Here is a 12181-nt window from a genome sequence, read left to right as displayed (position 1 = left end):
GTTAGGTCCCCTAAAGGAACCCCCTGAGGTTCAGAGTTCAACTGTTGCTGCAATGAAAAGTGAAACTAAAGACCCAAGTAATGATCAGAGTTTTAAGTTGCTGTATTTGGTGGGTGGCAACAGAGGTTGGACAGGCAGGGAGGTAGAAATCTTCTACTCCCAGCTAAATCAACAAAACGGCACTAACGTACATTAAAATATAAAACATGAACATCTATCATTCACTGATTTCAGTTTATTACCCTTTCCCTGAAAGCACTGTGACTGAGGAGTGCTGGTGGAATTCTTAGCCCAGATTGAATGCTAATCAATAGGGGGAGGGTTTCTATTACATTTCACATTTTCCCTGCAACCTATACAGTATTTGAACCCATCAGCAAGTTCAAACATGTTTATGAGTAATCTGGCTTTTCTCATCAGATTACTCATAAACATGTTCAAACCCATCCATAAACTCAAGCATTGTTTTCAGGGGGAAAATGACATGTCATAGAATTCCTCCCTCCCAGTTTTAACAAGCAAACCAGCTTCCCTCTCTCACACCCCACTATATTGTTTTTATTACATGGTACTGCTGGAGACACACTGTCTGATTTTAGAAAATTCAAAGCACACACCTGTGGCAAATGAAGAAGGATGGACAGATTATTTAAAAAGATGTGAGCAACCCAGTCTGTGCTTTGAATTACTCAATAAAGCAGTGGTGCTGATTTGGGGAAATTCACACTATTGGCTGCAATCCTGTAGCTGAATGTAGTAAATCACAATCAAAGTAGGCCCACTGAATCAGTGGAGGTTTGGTGGCTCAACTCTTCTGTAAGTTCCATTGATTCAATGGGCCTACTTGAGTTGTGACTTACTACTCTAAGTAACAAGATTTCAGCCATTGCATAATTGCACGACATTGAACTGCTTTGCACAAAAAAGGGACAGGCATTCACAAAAAATGAAGAATTGTCCATGAACATGAAAAGTATATGCACAAAATATAGTTCCCACCATTGAAATAACTGTATTGAGAACTCCAGGAAATATTTAGCCATCCACATGGGTGAGGAGGAAAACACTGAAATACTTCATTCTATTCTTCGTGAATGAGACATACGGATCTACATTCCTGAACTCACAGAGAATGTAAAGGTTTTGTATACTTGAAATATATAGTATAACTGCTAAATATTTTTGTTCGTATACTAGTAAGGTTTAAAGTATTGTCTTTCAAGATTGTCATAAACAAGAAGCAGAAATATTTCAAGTATGAAGCATTCATGTAATCCAGACTGTTTATATTATTTTCTTTCAGGAGAAAAAGAAGATTCAGAGAGAAGGCATTTCAGAACAGTGGGAGCTTCTGTAAAATTTACAGCAGCATTCAAATGGTAGGATTCCTTTCTTTATTTTTTCCAATATTGCTATTAATTATATATAAGAAATGTCAGGATTCTTGTCCTTTTGTGTGTTTTTTTAGAGGAACTTGCTTTTAAGATGAAGATCACTGCAATGAAACAAACATGTTCCTATTTTCATTATGTATCTAACTACTGGTTCTGCTTCATAAATATTAATTGAATGCTAGACAATGTTTAAGAATATTATGGGACAAGGATCATTCTCTGATACTGCGAGATTTTTTTTTCTTAAATAGATCTCAAAATAATGGAGGAAATGCAATGGATTTAATGCTCAAGGGTCTGTTTCATATGGTCAAAAAAAGTTTCCTCTAAAGGCCAGGGAGAAGGTCTTTCCAAGGCAAGCACCATATTTAATTTCAGTGTGACATTCTTTGAATGAGGGAGAGTTTAGCAATCTAAATGGATAAAACAATGACTAAGCCAGAAGAAAATGTGACCTCTGATGAAGACCAAATTCACCAGCCACACATTGTGGCCAGTCTGATGTTTGCTCACATTACTGTTACTGTAAAACCTGACACACAGCAATGGAAGGAGGTTTAACAAACTCCATGAGCACTGGAGGTACAAAACAGTAAGGGCCCCAGGAGGCACTCATGCTTAAAAGTTAGGCTTGGTAGCAGTCAGCACATGGGTTGCTTTTTCTAATGTGCTCAAGTTTGCCTCTCTCTAATCTGGCTCATAGATAATCTCACCAGTTTCTTTGGAAAGCAATGCTGCTGTATCTCTCTGCTTTGGCGAGTCATCAGTTGTGCTGGACGGCAATATATCAGACAGTCTGCATTGCATTTGCTTCTTTACCGTAATTTATTGTCATAGTTTATGATGTGACTATGGCTGAACAGTGACATACTGGTCCTCATGTCCCCTGAGCTCTCAACATACGATTTCAAGAATTCTAGCTTTTGGCAGAGCCCAAAAGGGGCAGTTGCTGAGAGGAAAGGTTTGCATGCCTGAACCTGTGATTTAGTGGAGAGCTAGATACAGAAACACATATGAGCAAAATCTATAGCTGATACTCCCACATTGCCCTAGTGTCACATCTTCTTTGAATCTCTGTCTGTGTTGGTTCCTTGATCCAGCAGAACCCGCAGTGGGTTTTTATGGTGGCATGTTTGAACTTAGTTCAGTGATTTGTTGCTACAGCGGAAGTGTGTGAAATGCACTGTTCAAGCATACACATCTAATTGAAAACTCCGTTTTGCCAAATAAATGAATGGCACATCTGGCCTTTTCCCCCTGCTCAGTTGGCAACCTCTAGTCCTCTTTCTACATCTTGATTGTAGGCCATGTCTGAGACTCCTGTGGGAGTCATGGATATTGCAAGCATATGAGGCTGGCAGAATTAATTGTCATTGGACTCAGCTGATGGCACAGGATTGTAGTGTTGAAAAAGAGGGGAGGAATCACATAGGGAATCTGCAAGCTGTCCACTTTCTGAATTTGCACAGCATTTGAAGTATGACATGGGACTGTGATGGCTGGAAATGTAGCAGAAGCAGAACCTCAAAGGGAGATAATGCAAACTGTGCTCAGTCAATGGGAGACAAATGTACATTTAGTAAGAAACAAAGTGACTGTGACATGGATATGTGGTGCACTGTAAGCTACTCTGGTAATTCATTTCCGGATCAGCCGCTTGAGGCGGGAGAGAAAACAAACCAGAATTGACTTTTTGTCCAGAATTTTGCAGGTATAGTTGACCCAATCTTATCTTTTTACCAGCAGCCTAATAGGTGCAAGAACAGTAAAATATTGGCAACCCCTTGTGCTATAATGCAATGACGCCTTCCCTTCTGAACTTTCTCCAAGTAGACTATATATATTGTCAGAAGAAGCAGTATGTTTGGCCAGAAACATTTTTAATGAATATCTTATTTACATAAGAAAATGTTCCTATTTTTTCTAAAACACAACCTGGAAGAAGCAGGTGCAAAATCAGGGTGGGTGACAATTTTGTTTCAGTTCAATTTGTTTCAGTTCAATTCAGTTCAATTTGATTAGTAGGCATCCTTCAGTTTCGAGAGACTATGGTAGTGAGCTCTGAATAGAGGTTGTGGGACAACGTCTAGTGTGGCTGAGAAGGCCAATTTGAGAGTGACAATCCCTTCTACACTGAAGACAAATGCAATCTGTCCCCTGTCCAGCTCCCTGATTTTGCTGCTTTTGGGACTGCCTCTTTGCCTCAGCCTGCTGGACAAGGGTCTCTTCAGATTGGGAGAGGCCATGCTGCACTGCCTGCCTCCAGGCTGAGTGCTCAGATGCCAGTGTTTCCCATCTGTTGAGGTCCATTCCTAAGGCCTTCAGATCCTGCTTGCAGATATCCTTGTATCACAGCTGTGGTCTCCCTTGGCACTTTCCCTGCACTAATTCTCCATACAGGAGATATTTTGGAATCCGACTGTCAGCCGTTCTCACAAAATGTCCAAGCCAATACAGTATAGACATTGCTGTTTCAGTAATGTATACATGCTAAAAATTCCAGCTCATTCAAGGACTACTCTGTTCGGAACTTTGTCCTGCCAGGTGCATCAGAGACAACACATATGGAACATGTTCAGCTTCTTCTGCCATGCACAAAGGGTGCAGGACTCACTGCAGTACAGGAGTGTACTCAGGACACAGGCTCTATAGACCTGGATCTTGATATATGCCATCAGCTTCTTATTAAGCCATACTCTCTTGGTGAGTCTAGAGAACATGGTAGCTGCTTTGCCAGTGCGTTTATCCAGCTCGACATCTAGGGCAAGAGTGTCAGAGATCATTGAGCCAAGGTACACAAAGTCATCAACAACCTCCAATTCTTGTGTGGAGATGGTAATAGAGGAAGGTGAGTCCACACCTTGGCCCATGATTTGTGTTTTCTTCAGGCTGACTGTTAATCCAAAATCTTGGCAGGCCTTGCTGAAACATTTCATAAGTTATTGGAGGTCTTCAGCAGAATGGGTGACAACAGCTGTGTGATCAGTGAAGAGGAAGTCCTGCATGCATTTCAGCTGGACTTTGGTCTTCACTCTCAACCTAGAGAGATTAAAGAGCTTTCCATCTGATGTAGATTTGATTAGAAGTTACTGAAATTCACAAGTGTCTTTATATTCTGACTGGGAGAAAAACCTGAGCTTAAAAAAATCAGATGTGAAAGGAACCAAACTTGTAAGGCTTCATCTGTCTAGACCCAGGGCTTTGAGTATTGGTATTTTAAGTCTGGGTTTGTCTTCCTGTACTCTCAACCCAGAAGCACCCTAACCTTTGACAAGTATATGGTCCTCAAGCACAGTGTATTGCTCTCTGTGCTGGGAATAATCATACCTATGGAATGCATCTGGTACAGATAGGAGAGAGTTTTACTTCAGTTCATTGTAGAAGCATTTAATGAAATTTGCAAACTTCATAGACAAGAGGAAAATAATTTGAGCTTTTAAAAATATGAATGTAAGAGGAAAATTAAACTGATAGATTTTGCTGCTCCTAGGCAAGCTGCTCTCCTTGTGGTAATGTAAACCCAGAGGTCCACTCCAGAAGTTTCAGGTGATAGGTGCAGGTAAAGCATCTTCTGGTAGACAGAAGCAAAGAAAAAAGAGATGAATGCAACCTTGTTGTGAATTACTGCTTGCTTGGGAGGGGTGGGGGGAGAGTGAAAGAGAGAGAGAGGATAGTGGGGACTATGGACTTTGTGAGGAACTGAAGACTGTGGCAGGCTTTTGGGGAGCACTGAACTGCCTGCCCCACCGAGGAACCATCCTTATTTTAATTCCAGCAACCAGGAACTTTCAGCCATAGTGCACAATTGTTTTGAACAGTGCCTAAGCCTAAGTGAACACCAGGAGCTGTGACAGCCCTGAGCTGTTTTGGAGAAGCATACAAAGCAAATGCCAGCAAAGAACTTGCAAACACCTGCTGTATTCAGGCAATCTAAAGAGAGCTGAACATTTCAGGAATCAAATCCAGCAGTTCCCAATTCATAAAGCTGTGTTTTGAAGGCAGAAAAAGGACAGAGATAAAAAAAAGGCACACAACAAAAAGAGAACACGTACACTTGCGAAGAGAAACTCATATTATTTCTCCAGTTTGGGGTATATTTGTTCCCTTGCCATTTGGAACTGTTATAAAGAATTCCAACACAACAATAAAGGGGGGGGGGTAGTTCTTTTTCCACAAATTTTTTAAAAGTTCATTTTCCCCAGAGTAGAAAAAAAATATTGCTGAAAATACATGATGGTTTTCAGAAATTCACCTAATTGCTTCCACTTAATCAACAATAACAGGTAAGGAAAATGTGTCTGCAGTTCTATATTCCTGCAGAAGATCATGTAGGTGAGAACTACTGCCTTTCTTTGTTGGTCAGGCGTATTAATGGGGAACAACTTTATGTGGCTCTGAGAAGCTCCTCCATTTTACTAGTAGTGAATTGGTTCTTCTGATACCCCCTCAATGAAGCGGAGTGAGGCAGTGCAATTGATGGGTCCCTGAGATGGAGCATGTTTTCCTGTCTCTTTCTGCCACTTGATGCCACCTGGTGCTGAGTGATCTTACTGTGGTTTCTGTGCACACTTATTACCAGAACCCCATTAAAAAAAAAAAAAAAAACATATTTCAAGTATATTTTAGAAGTAATCTTCCGGGCTGTATTTTTTGAAAAAGTAATTTTGTGGAAACATTGAATAAGTCTAACTGGAAAAGCTTGTGGCACCTCATCAACAACACACTTGTGGAAGATATATTCAGTAAGACAAAGCCAGAATTGTTATCACACCTTGTCAATATTGGTATACATAAGAGGAAAAGGCTCCATCTGGATGAGCCATGCATTCAGGAGTGATTATAATTACATTCCTTTTGTCTTTTATGGTTATTTATGTTAACAATATTGAGAGTAGTATAAAGTTGATAGCTTCCAAAACCTTTGAGTTCCATAGACTGGATACCTCTAGACCCGTGGGAGAAATGTAAGCAGAAGCAATAATTAGAACTGGAAAAGTAGTTTTATTTTAACATAGTAAATGAGTGTGAAGTGGTTGGGGGGTTCTCTATTTCAGGCCACAAATCATGTGCACAAACAGTTATAAGGATTCAGTGTAACAGTTGTTTTAGACTCTTTTGACTCCCAAGCCAGGTGTTGTGCCACTAAACTCTTGCTAAAATAAGGTATCTCAAGAACTGACAATCCACTCTTGCTGCCACTCTTAAAGCACCTCTAGTCCCACAGATTTTTAATTATTTTTCCTGAGGAAATTCCAGGATTAGCTTCCCCTGCTTAATCCCATCTGACCCGTCTCAGCAGTGCATTAACTAACACTTAAACAGTCAGCCCTGACCTTCAAAAACTCCAGTCACCAGTCTGCCTCAAGCAAGAATGAGCTTGTGACAAACCCAGACCTACTGGGATCTGCCACACGTTAACTAAGCTACCACCAACCATTCCCTGTAAGAAGTCACACAGACCAGGGATGGATTTTCAACAAATAAAAGAATAAGGTTTATTTAAAACAACACACAGGGAAAATAAAAGGATTATGTGAATAAGATATAGTAACGTGGCTTAGTCTCATTCATACATGCATACAGTTTGGTTCACACAGAACACTTAACTTGAAGCACAGACCCTGAACCTATCAGTTCTAGCTAACCATTCAGACACCTGAACCTATCAGGTTGGTACTGACACACAGTAGTACCCTGTCTGACACACAGACTCCCACACCAGCTTCTTCTTCCCAGCTGCTGCTTTGTCTCCTCCCAGCGTCCCCTTTCACCACACAGGCTTCACATTTATATACAGTACAGCCCCTCCTCCTGATGTCCCGCCTTCCACTCCCCATAGGATGGAACTTTCCCTCCAAACCCATGACAGACAGGTAACATCAGTGCTGTATGTAACACCTCCCCTCTTTATAAGTTGTTTTGTAGGGAGAAAGCTAAGGTGCTTTTTCCCAAAAAACAACCTGGATAAAACACACAACAACAGTTACACATACCATATCATACTTACTTATACTTACATTCTAAGTTAACCATAGCAATTAGGCATTTAACCATTTACCATATACATTACATCAAGTTACCTTTATTCATACAAACCAAATTCAAAAAACCAGGTACATTTAACTTTTTGTCATCGATATATATACACATAGTCCATGTTTCTTTCGCCGTCTTCATTCTTCAGGTCTTCTTGATAAGGCGTCAGCAACACAGTTCACTGACCCTCTGACCACCTTCACTTCAAAGTCATAGTCCTGTAGATTTAAAGCCCACCTCATAAGTTTGCTATTGTGGGTTTTCATTGTCTTTAACCATTGCAATGGTGAATGGTCAGTGCACAGAACAAAATGTCTTCCCCAGATGTAAGGCTTGGCCTTCTGGATCGCGTAGACTATGGCCAAACACTCCTTCTCCACGGTTGCCAAATGTCTCTCACCTTTTTGGAGTTTCCTACTCAGGTAGGACACTGGATGCTGGTCACCATTCTCATCCTCCTGGCACAGAACTGCTCCTACCCCGCTGTTAGACGCATCGGTGTAGATGATGAACTCCCGGTCGAAGTCTGGAGCCCGCAGCACTGGATAGTTGATGAGCGCCTGCTTCAACCTCTGGAACGCCTCCTCACAGTCGCTGGTCCACGGGATGCGGTCATCAGCCGTCTTCCTCGTCAGATCGGTCAGCGGAGCCGCAATCTCGCTAAACCTCGGGATGAACTTTCTGTAGTAGCCCACCAACCCAAGAAATGATTTGACTTTTTTCTTGGTGTTGGGTCTAGGCCAATCACGAACTGCTTCTATTTTGGCCTCTAGGGGTTTTATCACTCCTCCCCCTACCATGTGACCCAAGTATTTTATTTCTGGGCTACCCAGCTGACACTTGCTGGCCTTTACTGTTAGCCCTGCTGCACTTAACCTCTGCAGCACTAACTCCAGGTGTATCAGGTGATCTTCCCAGGTATTACTGAAGATCCCTATGTCGTCAATGTAGGCCACTGTAAAGTCACTGAGCCCTGCCAAGGTCTGGTCCATCAGCCTTTGGAATGTGGCTGGTGCATTTCTGAGACCAAAGCTCAGGACTCGAAACTCATAGAGACCAAAAGGGCTGCAAAAGGCAGTCTTTTCTTGATCCCTAGGATCAATTCTTAATTGCCAATATCCCTTTACCAGGTCCAATGATGAGATGAACCGACAACCCCCTATGGTTTCAATCAGGTTGTCTAGCCTGGGCATTGGGTAGGCATCAGGAGTGGTTACACGGTTTAATTTCCTGTAATCGACACAAAACCTAATGCTCCCATCAGGCTTGTCCACAAGGACTATCGGAGAGGACCAAGGACTAGAAGAGGGGACGATTATGTTCTCCCTAAGCATCTCGTCCAGCTCCTTCCGCACCTTGTCCCTATAGGGTCCCGTTACTCGGTATGGGGATACTGCTTGCGGGGGTGCATCCCCTGTGTGGATCCGATGCATCACTCCCTTCACTATCCCCGGCTTGTTGGAAAACACCTGTTGATATTTACTAAGCAGCATTTTTAGTTCTTGCTGCTGGTCTTGGGTGAGTGCAGGATTGATCTTTACCTCCTCTGGGTTGTATTTTACTTCCCCTCTACCCTCCCAGAAGGGTAATTCAGCTTCCTCACTCTCAGCTGCTTTTATCGCAAATAAAACCCTCTGTTCCCCTCTGTAGTAGGGTTTTAGGGCATTCACATGAACCACCCTCCTTGCTTGGTTCTCCTCCTGCTCTATAAGGTAGTTCAGGTCTGACATCTTGGAAATGACCCTATATGGTCCTGCCCATTTGAGCTGCAGTTTATTCTCCCTGCAGGGCCTAAGCCAAAGCACTTCCTCCCCTGGGCCAAAGTGCCTCTCTCTAGCTTTGTGGTCATACCATGTTTTCTGTCTGACCTTCTGAGCTTGCAGGTTTTCTGCTGCCAGCTCTAGATTTCTCTTTAGGTCATTCATCAGGGTGTCTATGTATGTCACAACGTCTTGTGGGTCATCCTGGGTGATCTGCTCCCAATTTTGTTTGATCAAATCAAGGGGCCCTTTCACCCTTCTCCCAAATAAAAGTTCAAATGGACTGAACCCGGTACTGGCTTGTGGCACTGATCGATAAGCAAACAAAAGGGATTGCAGCTTCTGGTCCCAATTGTTTGGATTCTCTGCCAAGTAAGCCCTAATCATGCGCATTAGAGTCCCATTGAACTTCTCAGTTAACCCATTACTTTCAGGATGATAAGCAGTGGTTTCCTTGTGCTTAATTCCACAGATTTGCCATAAGCGTTTCATGAGCTTTGATGTGAACGATGCGCCCAAATCTGTGATTATCTCTGAGGCAAATCCCATCCTGGACATATACCCCACCAAGGCATCTGCCACTGTGTTAGTTTCAATGTTAGTCAAGGGTATGGCTTCAGGGTACCTTGTGGCATGGTCCACAATTGTGAGAATGAACCTGTTCCCCCTCTTTGTGGCCTTGGGCAAAGGTCCCACAATATCCACCCCTATGCATTTGAACGGAGTGTCAATCACAGGCAAAGGGCACAACTTTGCTTTGGTCCTATCGCGGCTATTCCCCTGCCTTTGACACACATCACATTGTTTACAGAACTCCCTGATCTGCTTCCCTATGTCAGGCCAGTAAAAATTCTGTGTGATTCTCTGCTGTGTTTTGTTCACCCCTAAGTGCGCAGCAAACACGTCAGAGTGCCCCCTTTGTAAGATCATGGGGCGATACTTTTCAGGTACCACCAGCTGACTTCTGATCCCATCTCCCCCTTTTGGGATATTCCTCAGGGTCTCTCTATATAAAATCCCCTTTTTCTCCAGAAATCTCACTGGGGTTTCAGGTGTTAGCTGGGCGTCAGTCACCCGTTCAAAACACTTTTGGAGAGTGGCGTCTGCCTTTTGCTCCTGTCCAAATCTGCTGTCTGTGGTTAAGGTTTCCACCACAGCTTCTGAACTCCCCTCTGCTTCCGTCTCTGGCTCATCATTACCCCCCTGAACTGTCCCCGTGGTGGCTTGTGTGCGTGTAATCACTAGCACCCGTTTCACATGTTCAGCCAGGTCATTTCCCACGAGCACGGCTGCTGGCAGAGTCGATGAAATTGCTAGCCGCCAAACTCCCCTCCAGCCTTGAAAGTTGACAGGTACCTCTGCTACTGGCAGAGAGATCACCTGCCCTCCAATCCCTGCCACCTTCATGCTCTCATTCGGGATTATATACTCCCTAGGAATAATATCTGGATGGCACAGGGTTACCTGGGAACAAGTGTCCCGCAGCCCCCTATACTGACGGTCAAGTATTCCTACGTCCACCCCTGCTGTCTCAAACAACTGAGAATCTGTTTTCACCAGCAAGCAGCGCTTTACCTCCGCGAGAGGACCATTTTCCTCAGCCTGATCAGCAGATGTCACTGTTCCAGATTGAGTCGCCATGGCAACAGGCTCCCTCAGTGACAATGAGCCTTGCTCTTTCTGGACACAGAACACAGCTTTTGGCTTGGTTCCACTCGAATCCTGAGGCACCATTCCTTTTAGCTGCTTTAATTTCTCACACTCTGAGATTAGATGGCCCTTTCCCTGACAGAAATAACATTTTCTGGTGTATTTTGATTCTCTCTCATCTTGTTTTGGTTTTCCCTCCAAAATCTGAGGTCTTGGTTTCATGTCTGAGGGCTTCCCTTCACCATGGGCCCCTCCCCCTTGCTGGTTTTTCCCTGGTCCCTGAGAGTACTTGCTGTAGGTTTCTTTGGGTTTACCTACAGATTTCCCCTCACCCAAGGGCTTTCTTATTTGGGAAATAAAATCTGCGATCTCGGCTGCTTCTGCCACAGATTTTGGTTTCCTTTCCCTCACCTGGAATTTCAATTCCCCATGCAGGACTGAATAGAACTGTTCCAGTGCTATCAAGTCTTTAAGCTGCTCATAGGTCTCTGTCCCCTCCTGAGATAGCCATTTCTCAAGCAGCCTCACCAATTGGGCCCCCACTTGGGTAAAAGTCTGCTCTGGTTTTTTTGTGAGGGACCTGAATCTTTGTCTCAGCTGCTCCGTATTTATCCCATGTCTGGCAAACACCAGTTTCTTAAACTCTGCAAAATCTTTCATCAGTTCCTCAGGCATCTCGGCATAAACCTCAGCCAGGCTACCACTGATTAAAGATCGCATGATGGTCATCTTCTCAGTTTCCCTCACTGAGAAGTCCACAAACGCTCTTTCCACTAAGGAAAAGAACACCTCAGGACAATCTCCCTTGTGGTACACAGGGAATTTCTTCAGGTCAGCCTTAGACAATTGGCCTCCCTCAGAATCCCTATTGTTATTATTGTTCTGGTTCATCAGTTCCAGTTTTCTTAATTCAAACGCCATTTTCTCTCTCTGCAATTCCAATTCAAATTGTCTTCTTTCTCGCTCTAATCTTTCCTCCATTTCCCTCACCCTCAGTTCATGCTGTTGGGCTATGAGCAATTTTCTGAGTTCTGGGTTCTGCTCTCCTGTGCTGTCACCCTGCACTGAGCCAAATTCATCCTCAGAACCTTGGTCAACCTGGGGGTCTTTCACTTCACCCATTTCTGCCACTTGGCTTCGAGTCAGGGGCATAATCCCCCCTCAGAACAAGCTGTTTTAAAAAGTCAAGCCTCAAAATAAAGCGACCACTTTTTTTTTTCTTTTGCCTCAGAACCAGCCTTCTCTAGGCTGCTGTTCTTTCAGCACTAACTTGCAACAGTTGCGAATTAGAGTCTACCCCCCTCTGCTAGGCCTCTCAGCAGGCAGGCTAGATCACTGCTA

At 43.4% G+C, this 12181-nt stretch overlaps 1 protein-coding gene across 8 annotated transcripts in view; it reads left to right on the top strand.

The window, feature by feature from the left end:
• Positions 1-12181, top strand: part of CDH18 (cadherin 18) — a 787224-nt gene that overhangs the window by 249313 nt on the left and 525730 nt on the right. For all 8 annotated transcript variants that reach the window (XM_072998510.2, XM_078391717.1, XM_078391712.1 and 5 more), the window contains one exon: positions 1304-1379. The gene's annotated coding sequence lies outside the window, so the exon portion shown is untranslated. The remainder of the gene's footprint in view (positions 1-1303; positions 1380-12181) is intronic.

The sequence above is a fragment of the Pogona vitticeps genome, chromosome 4, assembly GCF_051106095.1.
Source record: "Pogona vitticeps strain Pit_001003342236 chromosome 4, PviZW2.1, whole genome shotgun sequence".
Taxonomy (NCBI): Eukaryota; Metazoa; Chordata; class Lepidosauria; order Squamata; family Agamidae; genus Pogona; species Pogona vitticeps.
Note: the sequence above shows the minus strand (reverse complement) of the source record. Positions and strands in the feature narration are given on the sequence as shown.